Source organism: Amblyomma maculatum, chromosome 8, assembly GCF_055883805.1.
Source record: "Amblyomma maculatum isolate TAMU_Amacu chromosome 8, ASM5588380v1, whole genome shotgun sequence".
NCBI classification, from domain to species: domain Eukaryota; kingdom Metazoa; phylum Arthropoda; class Arachnida; order Ixodida; family Ixodidae; genus Amblyomma; species Amblyomma maculatum.
In genome coordinates this window covers 114,249,917-114,262,402 of record NC_139351.1, presented here as the reverse complement: position 1 = coordinate 114,262,402, position 12,486 = coordinate 114,249,917, and the positions used below count along the sequence as shown (strand labels likewise).

Here is a 12,486-nt window from a genome sequence, read left to right as displayed (position 1 = left end):
ACGACTGGGCATTTTCAGCACCACTATAGATACGCGTGTGACAGATAACGTCCTTGCCCAGGCGCTCGATGTAGCCTAGTCATTTGACACACGCCACGAGAAGCTTCGACAGAGCGTGCGATATGATTTCTATCAGCTCATGCAGGTGTCGTGAAAACGTCCTAAAAAGCGGCCTCAGAAGTATTTGCTCTTCTCGCTAGGATATGTGTTACGGCGCGGTTATCGACACAGCAAACTTCATTGCAGGTTGCCTATAGGGAAAGGATGCGTCAACTTGTTTTTCCCACCTCACTTTGCTTATCTGTTCGAGCAGCTCCGATTAAAGCATCCGGTTGGATGTTCTAGGATTCTTCGCTGTTCACTTCTAGTTCATATCACGCAGCTTCGTCGCTACAGGTGCAAAAAAAAAAAAAAAAAAAAGAAAATAAAAAAAAAAAAAAAAAGGAAAGAAAGAAAAACAAAAACTAAAAGCACGAAGAAATGTGCGACACGCAGCATGATTCGCATCGGCGGGTCGAAAGTCTTATCAAATTGGTGGTCGTTCTGTGGCCCACGTGACGTCACCGTGGCATTTTCCGGGGTGCTCGCCTATGCGCAGATGTATTCGCTTCGTCGTCAGACGGGTCGCGCGTCTGCGCCTGTGCCGAAAAATGCTACTGAGAATGCACTGGAAGGTCTAATAGGTTGCATGGACTACGTGAAAGGGAACAGCAGTTTGGATGGTTGAAGTAATAACACCTGGTTGGCGACCGCAGCGACTGGACCTGAAACCGTGAGTGGCACTAAATTCTTATTAGTCATAAGGACACATCTACAGGGGAATCGCCGCACGCGACGGAATCGCAGAGCCTATACCACAGTATTGATAAAGGTTACCGTAAATAGCCGAGTTTAACGTACTGAATATTATGTCCCCCCCCCCCCCCCCCCCCCTTCCCACAAGCGGTGGCGTATGGCGCTTATGCCTGTCAGCCTTGGTGGTTTGATAAACATGCGCTTTTCAAAAGTGGCGCATTGGAACACGAGGTGCACTGGGAGGCCAGTTTGTGAAAGCATTTCTTGGTGTAAGAAGGTACATTTTACTTGCTAGATTTTTGTAACGAAGAAACTTCCAGAGGATGCCTTTTTTGAAGCTGAATATTTTAACGCGTAATGCAAACAACGGCCGTCATATGAGCCGCGAAAGAAATTAGTTTTGAAAGTGAGCAACCAATGGGTCATGGTACGCAGCGTGTGTATTGTGCTCCACTTAACAGTTTACGAAATCAGTGTTTTAAACTTTACCATACCAAACAGGCTGCAGGCGTCGAAATCGTTGAGCTTATCATTTGGTCTGGTGTTTAGCTTTTTATTTAAGTTGTCGAAAATGCTTTAACACCGGAACCCTTTGCCACGGAGGAATTGTGTGGGGCGGTTACGGCAGACGAGTTTTATTCGGCTATATATAGACATATGCGATATATCTTAGGTTGTGGGCTAAGAAATTAAGTATTGTTTAGGGCCTCCAGAAAGTGGGACGCTATTTATTCTCTTCTTCGCTGGCCCTATTTCTAACGATACGTCAACACCTTCCTCCACAACACACTTCAGAATATTGAAAACGCTAAGCCCTTTTCGCGGGAGCCGCCAGCGATACGCGCTTTTCAGAAGCTGTCGATCTCTTAATGTTTGTTTTTAAGATACGCGCACGCCGTTTAGATTTTTACTGGCAATGCTACTTCTGCAAGCTTTTTAGAACAAGGTCGATCCGCTTTGCGCTAATATTTCTCGGTACATTTGGAGGAAAAGAACTCCTAGGAGCTTAATAAGCAGGCAATAAGCCTTAGTCTTCTCGCGGAAAACAGGACGAGCAACTGCTCTCCCGTGACATCTTTCTTCACGTCTGAACTGTGCAAAGTAAAATCAGATAACAGACGTAGAGCAGCTTTCACGGCCCGCACATGGCTCCCCACTGTTGGAGCTAAGGTGCCTACGCCATTTTCCAGAATGGCCCCCTTCCGTGCCCAGCATGGCTGCCATGCATCCGTCCCCGAGGCACGTACCGGCGATTGTCTGCTCGTTAAATGCGTCTTTTTTTTTTTTTTTTTTCTCGGCGAAACGTCCCTGACAAGCCTCGCCCTAATTTTCGGCGCATGGTGCATGCAGGTGGATGCTTTTCCTTTGCGGTTATTTTTGTGCGTGTCTACTTATGAGCGGAGCGAAGCGCTTACTTTGCGGCTTATCTCAGTAGCGTGTGATGACGTAGCGGCGGGAGTCGGGCTACGAAAAGGGAAAGGTCACGGGCAGTTCCACTCCGCTTGAAAACGGAGCTAGACAGCTAGACGGTGTACCGCGATAAGGACGGCCGTGTGCCATGCGGCCGTTAGAATCAACCTATTAACGCCACGTCGGTACAGTCGTCGTAGCGCGATGGATGAGGGTGTCACGCCGTATGCGCAACTTGCGTAAGCGACGTGCTACGCTTTCTGCGTAGCTTACCACGTGGGTGGTACTGCTATGCCTCTGCGTATTCGGCCATCAGCGGGAGTTGCGCGTTGTAATGTCAATTGTTACACCGCTTCCCCGAACCCGCGTAAAAAAAAGTCATACTCCATTTCTCAGCTTATGATACTTAGGCATGGTTGTGAATTCCCACAGAACGAACCAAGCGAACTCTGCGCAGGATTTGCATAGACAGCCGCCACCTCACTGATGCTCTTATCAATTACCAACCCCTGTTTACGCGCCAGTTAACAATGTTATTTTGTTTTTTGTTTTCTTCCTTTTTCCCCCTTTTTTTGAAGGCCTTACTTGACCCGTAAAAATTTTGCGTGGGCGAGATCTGTCCGCAATATGTGTTCGCGAGATGTGTCCGCGAGATTCCGGGGTATATCGGAAGGGTTAAAAAAAAAATCCTCCTCCTGGAATTGAGCTCCTACCCCTCCGATCACCGGCCGAGCGTGTTAACCTATACTACGTAACACCATGATTTTTTTTTTATTGCTATATGTACATAATTACAAAATTTGCATCACATATATATTTACAAGTTCGCTAGGCCGTTTGCCGGCCGTGAAAAATGGAGTTCTTTCATTTGTGCTAGCTTCCTAAACACCAACTCTGTTTCAGCACCACAGTCTGCATCTTTCAAAACATCGTGGATTTTTACAGTACTCTCAACAAAGTATTCATACGCAGATCTCGCTCCAGTGTCACAATGTCGATAATCTACAGCATTGCGCCACATAGCGTGCGGTCCCAAGAAGAATATGGCATCGTATGGTCGTGAACTGACAAGAACCTGATACCTTGCGGTGTAAGAGGAATCTTCTTAATGGTATCCGTAGTCTTCTACTACAGTGCATTAGAACGTTAAACCTCATAAACCAACTGTATATAATACAACACACGCGCCATCACCGCCGAGTGGAGCTACTCACCTGGAATCCGGAAGCCGCTGTCCTGCACTGTGTGATCGGCGGTGTTCTGTCAAATAAACAGTACTGTAGAACCGGCCCCAACGGCTTTCGCATTATCGCTCTTAAGGGGTCGAAGTGCGTGAAGAACGTTTTGTACGATTTCATGTGCTGTATGAGAGAAGTGACTGAGCGCAGAAAGATGACTTTTGTGAGCTTGCACCGAAATTGTATGCCGCGCCCGTTGTGTCCCGTGAAGTTATAAAATCGAAGCGGCCCCTCATTAGTGGCTGCAAAGTCTACGTGGTCCGTAAGGTGAGGAACAACAGCGCGGAAAAGACAGAACAGAGTCAAGGAGACAAAACAAGGCGGTACCGCCTTGTGTTGTCTCCTTGCCTTTGACCTGTCCTTTCTGTGGTGCTGCTCATTATTATGTCCGAACAACTGGCCTACAACCAGGCTACCAAGTTACGGTCCGTAAGCGCTGGCAGCCATGGGCTTCAAAGCACAAAATTTGTCTGTGTGTGCGGACGCGCGTAGCCGCGAAGTAAGCAGCAACCGCCGAATATCGCTAAAATGTTGGTGCAACTGGGTTTGTTTACTAGCTGTATAGTAGAGTGCACTTATAGAAGACCTTAAGCTCTGTCGAGACCTTTTCGGTCTTTAGGGACGCCGTAAAGGTTTCGCTGTTTGACTGAATCCCGTTTACTGGCTACGTTTGACAAAGCCGGCACGTTATGTGCAACTCATAAAATACTTCAACACGGCCATTGGCGAATATGGTTCGTCTAACTATAACATCGCGCAGCCACTGCAAAATAAGGCACAGCTTGTTCGGGCTAGGTTTGGGCGTAACTACCAAACCTTCCATGCTCTCTGAGTTTTTTATCTGTTTAGTTGAAGTGGTTTAATGAATGTGCTCTCGTTTCAAATGCAAGGAAACGTTCGAACTTGTTTTACCGTTCTCCAGGCGCGCTCTATCTTTTGCATTCCGTCATTGTTAGGCATGATCCCCGGTTTTTAAATAACAAGGGAAACGAAGGTATTATTGATTTTATTTTTATTATTCCCACTTCCAGTGATGCAGCCGTTGCACACTGGGAATGCCCAAGAATATGCCTGTGTAAGCGATATCGATGAACAATTAAGTCACACGGTTCACGTCACGCCCTATTTCCGGAGCGGAGTCTTGGCCTCCGCGTCGGATTGACACTGGTGCGCCCAGATAAAAAGGGAAAGGATCGGCGGCTCGCTATAGAGCTTTTTTTTTTCTTTTTTTTTTTTTTGTTGCTAGCTTCGCTCAGTGACAGTGGAAGAGGCTATACAACAGAAAAAATAAATGCCAAATCAAGCCCGTTTAGGTAGAAACGCCTTCCTCCCTCTTTTCACAGTTGGTCTAAAGCCGCTTTGCAACCGAGCTAGCTGAACGTCACATACGCTTTCATTTCTCCAGCCAGTCAGCAAGCGCTTCGAGAGACCAATCCCTCGAAGTATTGACCCTAGAAAAGGGGTCCTGTCTGAAGGCGATAGGTCTTGGTTACGACGTCAACGCCGCTTACCCCCGGAGAAGAAGTATAGCGAAAGGTGTGTCGCTAGTACATTTTTTTGTTGTTGAAGAAATGCTGTCGATGTGCTTATACTAACCCACACGGTGATCGAAACCTTATTTGGTGACTTTGTCACAGCGATCGTCGTAGGGGCAATAACTGCGTCGCACGCAGCGGCTTATGGGGGTCGTTGCCATGTATTAAAATTTTTAGCGTTGCTTTCGAAAGTATAGAGAGACCAGGGCGGCTTACCGCCCTTGTCGGACCGGGTACTTCATGCTGTCATTCAGGGTAAAGTTCGGTTCGAAATGACGTTGCGAGTCTTGTAATATCAGCGTTGTCACTGGGCCCCCTAATCCTGAAAAAACAACAACAAAAAAAGTCACGAGTGCCTGTGCTCATTATTGAACACTTAGCATGCACGGTGGAGAGCTGAAACATGCGCTTTTTGCTGTCTATAAGGAATGGTGCATGCTATTTTGCTCTGGTACCAGCCACGGTGGATCATTGCCTATTCATTAGGTTGCAGACCCGAAAGGTTGCGTGATTGCTCCTGGCCTTAGCAGCTGAAATGGAGACATGAAAAATATGTGTGCTGTGCGATGTTGGTGTACCCTGACGAGCTCGAGACGATCAAAGTTTAACCCGAGTCCTCCACTACGACGTCTTGCTTAGCACACGAGCAGCTTTAAAATTTAACCAGCACATGCCACTGCTGGACTGTTGGGTGGACATTTTGAAAACCTTTTATTTTTATGTTGTTACGAAACTCTCGACTGGTTCCAGCTAAAGTGCAGATCCGGTACGACGCAGAAAAGTCTAAAGAATCTATTGTCATTGCACGCATGCTGCCATTCCTTGTCATTGGGTCGCTCCATAATGAAATATTTCGACCCGCCCTCGCCCCCTCTCAACGTTTACCTGATCTTGCAGTGGTCTAAATGTTAGGTGTACTGGACATGGGTCACATCTAGGCGACGTTTCTTTTCAGATACAGAGCTACATCTGTCAACACAATCTGCGGCACTCGTCAGAGTAAATGTCTTTCATAACTAACTTATTTGATATATTTATACAGACATTTCGTACACTACTATGTGAAGCGTTTACAGCTTGTTTGGTCGAAAAGGTATCGTCGTCGTAACTCAGAATTAAGTAATAAAAAAAAAAAAAACGGGTTGCAAAATACGCACGTGAAATTGGATGAAACTTGGAAAGCAACCGTTTGTTGCATAGCGTCCAGGATGGTGTCGTACCATTTCACATCCTATTTAGCATCCACATGATAGTCACGTCGGAAACTAGTTTGCGAGAGGGATTTGAACCGATGACATATGCGCCTTCATTTGTACGCCGTCCATTGTAAGTATCCCGATCCGTGAAGTTAGACAGATACTGCGCCTTCGTTTCCCCCTAAATACCAAACGAACTAAAGAGGTTTAACGCTTATTGCCAAACTCTGTGCCAGTTTCTCAATGCAAAAAAAAAAAAAAAAAAAAAGTTGCGGAATGAAAAAAAAAAAATCAGGATTTAAGGCGCTATCACGTCTACTCTTAAATGAAGCTTAAGCCTCCTAATTTTAAATGAGGCTTGAGTAAAGCTTAACTAGAGCAGACGTGTCACGTGTTTTAGTTATTTAATGAAACACTCATAGACTCGTAATGGCGGTGCCTTGTCAACTAAAGTTAATATCAGGTGGAATTAGTGGCTTTCAGGCAGCCCCCTAATCTGTTTGATTACCGCCATTTTCAGCCGTGTGCTGGTTCCTGCTACTGATTGCTTGTACGAGACTACTGGATCCCCTAAGTAAACTCGTTTGCTTAGAATAGCCAACATAAATGCCTTTTTAAACGGAAGCTTAAGCTTCCATTTAAGCTTTCGGTCGAGACAAAATTGCTCAAATGATGTGCTATGCCAGTGATATTCAATAACCATAGGTGGTTGAAGTTATCCGGAGACGTCCACTAGACGTCCTTCATCTCCGGATCCATTTGTATTAGCAGCGCGTACACAATCTGGAAAGAATAGCAGGAGATAGGACAGAGTGCTGCTATTTCTTCCTCTTCCTCTCTCGTCTCTTTCTCCTTTCCTGCTCCTCTCCTTCTCTCTAACCTCCTTCTCTTCTGTCCTGATTGTGTGCGCGTTGCTGATACAAATGGATCGCACCACGGTACCAACTAGCCCGGAAGTTCGTGCTATTCATCGCTGGAGTCGCTTTGCGACGATAAATCTCATAAGAGCATTAATGTTTTTAAAGCGGCCAGCGGTTGATCCCACTGGTTTACGAAACGTTCACTAAACGTTTTGCAATTCTTTTTGAGTATTCACTCGAGCGAAATTAACAGTGCACCAATTAGTCGGGGCCAATTTAGGACACGATAAAAGCTGCCAGAAAGTTGCTGTTAATGATAACACTTTCCCGTTGTAAGAACACATTTTGTCCCATAACTGAGACCCACTGCTTGGGGCGTCAAAACTATACACAAGGGCAGAAAGTAAACAGGCAAAACAGCGGATGATTTCTTGCTTTTAACGCCATACTCGGCGATGGGCTGCAAGTTGGATTTTGAGCGGAAGGTTTTTTGACGTGATGAATATTCTCCGTCGTGGTCCCGCGAGCAGTGTCGGATGGGGTGGGCTTTATTACTGGTACACCTGGGCAGCGCTGCGGCCCAGTTCGTACTTCCCGTAATAACCTGTCCGCGAGGGGTCATCCTGAGCGCGAGCTTAGCGGACCGTGCGATGCGCGTCGAACGCGCCGCCGGCGCCGCCCTAATTGCGTTTGGCTCGCTTGATGAGCTCGGTAACTTACCTCCGCGATGAAAGCAGAAAAAGCTTTCCCCAACTTTCTTTCATACCATTTTTTTTCTCGTCCTCGAAGCATGTTACGTTTCGTACTTTATTTCCTTCTGCGTTTTACTCAATTTGGCACCCGGAAAATTGCGCGATTCCGAAGTGCAAGTCCGCGTCCCGCTGTACATAGGCCGTTCTTCATGCATTCTCCTAATCCAATGTGCGCTTTGCACGACTTTCTGAAAAGACTGCACGGATCAGTTTTTCTAAGTTAGCCACAGTGTAAGATTACCTGCTCAGGCTGGCAGTCAATCATTCATGGCCGTGGAGGTGGCATTAAAAGCTAAGTAGATTATGAGCCTTAACAGTGCCGTCTTCATCTCTTTAGCGGTTCCTTGAAGATTGTTACACAGTTGTTGTCGAAGAAGAGTACACGATCGTTAATTGAAACGTCTCCAAGTAATGTTCGCACGGTACAGGTAGAGTCGGAATCCGCAAACGAATGTCGGATAAACAAAGGGTATAGTGGCCACATATTGCAGTATTCAAAACAGTGATTGCAGGTATTGCACAAGGTGGGATGGGAAATTAAGTGGAGGAAAGACAATGGGGACACGGCACGTGATTTATTGCAAACTGTACCCAAGTATTGAATGCGATGGAAAAGTAACCGTTATTCGAACTTCTCGTAGTCGTCCTCTAACTGAAGCCCCGGTTCCAGGACACGTTCACAGCAGGTGGCGGACATACATGTCAGCGGTGGCCGTGGGATATTAGGACATGTGTTAAGATCTATTGTGGTGACATGGTACACATTTCCTATCCGTCGTAGCGAGGCTTGATCTCACTCTACCACACATAATGGAATAACAGTGGGCTCAAGAAGCACATTTTGGGAGAGAGGAAATAACCGTATGGAACAGCATTTAAGGACGTCGTATCGTGTCTGTATGGGGGGTCAGTAAACGAATGGTGGAGAGTTGAGTTCAGTGTCCTTTATTGGCTAGGAAAGCTCATGGCCATGCATGGGAGTAACGGGGAGTAGGCAGATTCTTCGGTGTTTGCACATGTCGGTCGCTATGCCTTTGAGGGCGTGCTGACAACCGCAGACGCAACACATTATGCAGGCCTGCGAAAGCATTACTTCTCCCATTGCGCGAAAGGACAGTGACGTTCGTATCTGACAGGTGGCTATAGAAAATTTTTCATTGGAAGGTACGGAGCAAGAAAATTCGATGACGTCAACAAGTGGCTGTATGACGCATACAGCAAGCCGTTCACCCACGATGCATCACTTGGATGCATCGAGACCTATCCGCGATTGAGGCCCTGTCACTTCAAGTAGTCCTACACATGTCGTCGTTGTTGTGGCTGTAGGAAGAAGGAAGATAAAACGCACAGGCCTGCTACTGGCTCTGTAGCTGAGCCACCTCCGCTGCCTTGTGCGGACAGAAGAGAGAAAGTAGAGAAGAAAAGAAAAAGAAGAGGGAGATAAAGACGTTTGCCGCAACAGCCGTCGTCGACCACCTAAGCGGTGGCGGGTGAAATGACGGCCTACAACAGATAAAAATTCGGTGGCTAGCTAGCCCCCGCCGCAAGTGGCGTTGACCTACCGTCACAGCCCCGTAGGGTCAGGAACAGCCACCATTCACCTCCTCCCACATGTCGTTCGTCTGTATAGTGTTACGAAGCGGCAAGCCGATGAAGACAGGAGACAGAACATGACCGATGACGATGGTAGATGACGTTTAATGAATGTTCGCGGGCCTAGCGCGAGCGCTCCTGCCCGCGCCACTGCCCGCTTCTTCTTCCTTGTAGTCCGTAACATGACCCGGGGCCACCGAGCGATCGTCCCGATCGTGGACGAGGAAGTTTAGCGATGTTAATCATTTTATGGCATGATGATGGGCGTGTTTGGATGCTTGAAGAAGAAGAGGAAGAAGGAAGAATAGAACGGCTTGCCGGTACGATGTCTGATGCGTGGGTGATCCGCCTCCCTTGGAGCTGTCAACCATCCGTCACCAGAGTCCATGGGACCGATGGCTCGAGGTCACGTCGGGCAGCTTGGGCGGGGGTTGCGTGTTCGTGTCCATCTGTTCCTTCGGGTCAGTCGGGTCTTTCGGGTCCTTCATCTCGGTTCTGATCGGTATGTCTGTCTCCTTGTCTTCAGGTCCGGGCTGGGGGCTGGGCGGTGGTATTGTTCAGGTCTGGGCTTGAATGGCTGGGGCGAAGCTGCTCGGCGATGTCCCTGGGCCCTCGGTGATGGTCCCTGCTTGAAGATGGCGTCGATGCTCCAAGGCGAGGATGGGGATGCCATACGCCGCACCTCCAACCAAATGTTACGAAGCGGCAAGCCGATGAAGACAGGAGACAGAACATGACCGATGACGATGGTAGATGACGTTTAATTAATGTTCGCGGGCCTAGCGCGAGCGCTCCTGCCTGTGCCACTGCCCGCTTCTCCTTCCTTGTAGTCCGTAACTATATGTATGCACATGTCGTTCGTCTGTATATGTATACTCGCCACTCACCGATCTACATGTGGCGCCAGTTCTGCAAACTTTGGTGCAAAAAATTTACTGCGACAGTTTGTCGCAAAGCGTTCCGACGACATATACACTTCGAATTTCACGCTTTCATGTCGCGGTTCCAGCGAATGAGGCTCCCAGATGCCGCGTGAAGCATGTAAGCCTACGTGGGATATGCAAACGCACACAGCGAGTACAATACCAGCAGTCAAAATCACATGTGGAGAACCTCACCCGAAAACCTTTCACCTGCCTAAATGTAATGCTATTGCGTTCGTGCCAGTAAGCAACCTTGTGTGCCTCTAATTTTTTTTCTTTGCGCTTCTTTAAGTGTACAGCGATATTTACTTAGTCTATGAAGGAAAGAATGAAGTATCATTCATTTTTACTTCAACTGGCATTGCAAACTGGCATTGCAAAAAAAAGAAAAAAAGGATCAGTCCGGTCAGAGATATGACACGAGAAAGCCATGATAACTGGATTTACCCTCTATGATTACCTTGTCCCTTATGCTGTTATCAACCCATCAAACATGGGGCAGAATTTTTCTCGTGGTTGAAGGTAGGCTAAAGTGAGTGAGCTGCTACGTTATTAGAAGGCGTGGTGCGGAGGTTGCCTTGCAAGTGGTGCTTCTGTAGAATAGTAGCTTCTTCTTCCACTTCTCACTGTGACATTGATAGTGATGTCATAGTAGAATTAAATGTGTGAAGATTTCTTGCTCTGGTTCTGGTTCTGGTTAACCGACTGCTTGCAACGCGCCCCGCGTTTTTCTACCTTAGTTGTTTTCACTTAGTTGTTTGCAAAAGAAATGGGCATGGGCAGGACATGTAGTGCGGAGAAAGGATAACCGATGGTCGCTTAGGGTAACAAACTGGATTCCAAGGGAAGGAAAGCGTAGCAGGGGGCGGCAGAAAGTTAGGTGGGCGGATGAGGTTAAGAAGTTCGCAGGGTAGCAGTTGTTTGAGGTATGCAGTCTCGAGAAAACTACATTCAAAGAGCACGTCTAAGGCGTCATGATAAGCGAACAAATTAGAACGACCCACTGTAGCAGACGATGGCGCAGACGACGTTTTATTCGAGCGCAGACGACGCACGCAGGCGTCCCGAAAGCGACTTGTGTTTGCAGACAGAGGGTTTTGGTTGTCGGCTTCTGCGCGCGGTTCGTTTATCAGTCTGAGTGAAGACTGCATCCAGCCTTAATGTTTGTATTATTTGAGGGGCAGTATTGGAAGAAGAAATGGGCATGGGCAGGACATGTAGTGCGAAGAGAGGATAACCGATGGTCGCTTAGGGTAACAAACTGGATTCCATGGGAAGGAAAGCGTAGCAGGGACGGCAGAAAGTTAGGTGGGCGGATGAGGTTAAGAAGTTCGCAGGGGTCAAGTGGATGCAGCTAGCACAGAACCGGGTTAACTGGAGAAATATGGGAGAGGCCTTCGCCCTGCAGTGGGTATAGTCAGGCTGATGATGATGATGACGATGATATTGTTGTTGATGATGATGATGATGATTTCTTTCTACCTACACTTTGGTTGTATGTGTGATTCTTCTTTAGATACTCTCTAACATCCTGCTTCTGGCATAATATTCATCCATTGTCTTTATATGACCGAAATGACGGCTTTTGTTTTCCTAGTTTCTTTCTTCTGAGATTATGCATATCAAATGGCGCACAGCACAGCGCGTTCAAAATAAGACCAGTAACTAAAATATCATAAAAATAAAACAAAAAGTCACCTGACAGTTCGGCGTCAGCCAGTCGCTCGCGAACTTATTTGGTTTCTCGTGCAAGCTGAGGGAGTCTTTCGAGGGAGGATTAGGCGACACCCTTGGCGCCCGCCAACCTGGCGACGCGGGTCCACTTGCCCCCGCGTCGGAGCGACGCCAGAGTTGCAGTTCCTACGGGAGGGTCGTAGCAACAACACGCGTGCAGCCAACGACTGAACCTTGACGTCTTTTGTAGCGAGGAAAGGGTTTAATGATGCGTCCGTAACGGGTTCGAACTACGCCGATTCGGCTTAGAAGAAGCCATGGTTTTTACGATGGTCCACGGTGTTTTTTCTTTCTGCCTTATTGTGCTTTTCACGTACACAAGCAAATTCTACGCCTTTTGTTCGATGTTGCTCTCCTCCTTTCGCGCACTGGGCTGGCGTGACCATGACGTACGGGATGGCGTTTTTGAACGACACTGTTGGGGCAGAGTTTTCGTACGGTGCTGCCTAG

General features: G+C 47.5%; 1 protein-coding gene across 2 annotated transcripts in view; it reads left to right on the top strand.

Annotated features, from left to right (window-relative positions):
* The first annotated feature begins 433 nt into the window (after positions 1–433).
* LOC146182234 (alpha-scruin-like) overlaps positions 434–12,486 on the top strand; it is a 138,851-nt gene continuing 126,798 nt past the window's right edge. For both annotated transcript variants that reach the window (XM_084575983.1, XM_084575982.1), the window contains exon 1: positions 434–772. The gene's annotated coding sequence lies outside the window, so the exon portion shown is untranslated. The remainder of the gene's footprint in view (positions 773–12,486) is intronic.